This window comes from Eurypyga helias, unplaced genomic scaffold (genome assembly GCF_000690775.1).
Source record: "Eurypyga helias isolate BGI_N326 unplaced genomic scaffold, ASM69077v1 scaffold6335, whole genome shotgun sequence".
In the NCBI taxonomy this organism is placed as follows: Eukaryota; Metazoa; Chordata; class Aves; order Eurypygiformes; family Eurypygidae; genus Eurypyga; species Eurypyga helias.
The window spans coordinates 69,342-72,885 of record NW_010253267.1 but is presented as its reverse complement, the minus strand read 5'-3'; positions in this window follow the sequence as shown (position 1 = coordinate 72,885).

The window sequence follows — 3,544 nt, the reverse complement described above, 5'->3', positions numbered from 1 at the left end:
CTGTTGGGGCCTGTTAGGCACAGAAGACAGGAAATGAAATTTACTGATGAATCTAAGTAACCCAAATAATTTACACCAGTTGAGCAGATGCCACTGAAATTATAGTATTTTGCCCAGGCATTTAAGCAGTTCAAAGCATACCCAGTTCTCCTCTCCATGAACAGGAAGAGTGACAGTTCATGAACTACTCATTACACAGGTCAGCTGAACACCCTTTCCAACTGTGTGCAAGTCAATTTGAGTTAACTGGATAATAATCATACCTTGACTGTGTTTGCTGGCCCTACATTTTATTTGGTCTGATATTCACTTACAAACGTCACAAATTACAAAAGACAGAGTTTGGAAATACTGGTCTTAAGTAATACCTGGTATCGTAACATAACACCATAAGCCTGAAATGTTTTGGCTTTACGTATATTTCAAGTAATATTTAGGAACTTCCAAAATGAATGCCAAATGAGCAGAATCACTAAAACAGGGATGTTGTTATACACAAAGTGGATAAGAAGAGGCAAAAACTATTTAATTCCACCATCATCAATCTTATGTGCAATTAATTTTTTGCTGGTTTAAGTCGGTATTTTTTCCTACTTTTCTAACAATTTGATAGATTGACCTAATTAACCTGGAATCATTTGTACATTTGAAAACTGGGTTTCCTTCTTACTCTGTCTGACATGTTCTTTCTCCTTCACCTCCCTAAGGTCTCTGGTCTCTTTCACTGCCTCCTCCCCTTCTTTTCTCTTCCCTGCTCCCTTCTGGCTTTCTAAGTTCATCTTTCAAATTCCCCCCAAAGAGGCTTTTAGGTAAATCTAACCTTTATTGTAAGAATTGCTGAATCAGAAGTTGTCAGGAAATTTTGATTTAGCTTTTCCACATTTGATAGAACAAACAGAACTACATACTGACACTGTAGCTGAAATGCCAAAATGATGGTATTTATGTCTCTAGAAGCCATGATTCCCTAATTTGGATAATGTTATACTGTATTTTTATAATACAGTTTGTCTTCAGCAATGACAGTTATACAGTTTTGAATAATAATAGACATTTTTTAAAGACTATACTAATCTCTTAACTTCCCATTTGTTATTTCCTTGTCCTACATATTACTATAATATAATAGTCACGCATTATGGACATAAAAGGCTCTATTCCATCATGAGATGTGCACTTCAGATAGATTGTTCACACCGACTATTGCCAAACAAATTAAACAGCACAACATGTCCATAGACATAAATCTCCAATGCCTCCCTCCTTTCAAATACTTCTAAAAAATACCTCTAAAAATATGACTTTGACTTTCTTTCTAAACTAAGTGAGACCAGCAGACCCAAGTGGTGTATTGCCCATTGGCACTTGTAGAGGCAGACCCCGCCCAGACTGAGGAGGGCTGAGAGCCTGGGGGCAATGCTCTGAGACTTCAACATGGGGCAGATTTGCCACAGATGCCATTAGCAATCTTTCCTCCTTATATCACCTATGTCAAAGCAAATACAGTCTGGCACCCTGAGGCACATTTTTTTTCAAGGGGCCAGGGACAGAACACCAGTATGGGGCACACTTGTTCGCAGAAAATCAACAGTGATCCAAGTAAATGTGACAGATGTGGATTTTAATGGAATTTGTGAATTGGCAACCAGAATTCAGGGTCTTACTGGGGGCCTCCTCTATCACAGACATTTACCCATTCCCTGTCAATATAATTTTCAGTTTGGACATCTGGGACTTCCTGGACTCCATCATATAATGTACAGCAAGACCCAGAAATAAATCAGCAGCTAGTGAGAAGGACAGTGGTCTCTTCACTGAGAAGCAGGTCCTCACCTGCCAGCTGCATGACCCGTCCTGCCATCAGCCCCAGGCAGGGCCACGACACCTCTGGTGACAGCCCCTTCTCCCCTGCCTACCCTGCGCTCTGCAACCTCTACCCTGCCTCCACCTCACCAAATATGCTCCTTCCTACCTGACTGAAATGCCTGAATAATTACACTGTGGGCTGCATGGCATAATCCTAAATCTTTGTAGCTGTTTCCAGTCCTTCTTGTGTCTCCACTGTAACACGGCTAATTAATTTTATATTACAAAGCAGCCACTTCTGAAAGAACTGTTGAGGTTCAGATTAAATGCAAAATTTCAGCCTCCTTCATGTGCCCTTGATAAAGATGATTTTATAGCCCTTATGTCAGATGTTTTGGGCACTAACTGTGCCATTATTTTACTCAGGTAAATGAATTTGAAACAGTTTGGGGTTGGGTTTTTTTTTTCCTCCCTGTAAAGTAACAAGTACCGAGTGCCTGGATTTTATTTTCTTTCTTACATTTATTGGACTATATTAGATACAAACAGACTCATTATTGTGAAGTGCACAAACCAGAAAAAATATTTCTAAGTTTAAATCCAATTATATGATGGTTTTCTGAGCATACCATTAAGCCTATTAGCAGTAGGACAAAAAAACATATAAATGCATAAGTTAACAAAGTGTAATAGACCAAAACAAAGCGCAATAACTGGACAAATTAGAATATACAAATACAGCTGATGCAACTAAATGATCCAAGAAGGTCCCCATATTAAAAAGAGAGAGAACCCAAACCGTCAACACGCCACTAAGCGCAGTCTGTCACTCATCACACCCTTCCCCAATGGGTGCTACGTGTCAGATGCCTCACACCATGCAAGGGGCGGTGGGTGGCTGTACAACAGATCAGCACATCCCCCGCTGCATGCTCCCCTTCAGGAGCAAAGTCCTTTCAGGAATCACAGCAGCAAACACCAGCCACTTTGGCTGCTTAGACACAGTCCTTGCAGCCACAGGCACCTCAGTCTCTCCACTACATGCAAGCCTGGAGTCTTTAGAGGGATCTGTTTGCATCCTGAAGTGCTCAGCCTTTCACCCCTGGATGCTCCAAGATGATCAAAATTGTGCTGCTGCACTCCTCCCTTCCTCCCCCCACCATCACAAGCATTTCCATGCACATTGGATGAGGGAGAAGGAACGTCCCTCAGATGGGTACGTGCTGGCTTGGTCTATAATGGGATTTAGGTATCACCCATTGTGGGCACCACAACTGCATTGACTTGGTTCAGGCACCTACCCATTCAGGCTCTGGAGACGTGGCATACCCCACAGCTGAAGCCAAAGTCCTGCAGCGGGCTTCCCAGCCTGCTATTCCCTGACTGCCGGTCTCACCATCAGGAACCTTTTTGTAACAAATCTGCAGGGCTGGTACAACAAAACACAAGACCTTTAGGAATATGGGTGCTTCTTTTTATCCAGTGCCTCCATGGCAAGGATGCTTTGCTAAGGTTAGGGAAGGGGGTCCCAACAGCCTGAAGAACGACTCTTAAAGAGAGAAAAACACCCAGTAGGATAGATTCAGAGCCATCTGCCCCTAGGGAAGGAGCAGCAGCTGACGGAGGCTGCAAGCATCTAGCAGTCAGATAATATGGACTTGAAAACCTGCCCGACCAAGGAGAGGCTGGAAAATGGGCTTTCCCTTTGCCAGGTGAGTGCTCTCACCATTGAGCAGCT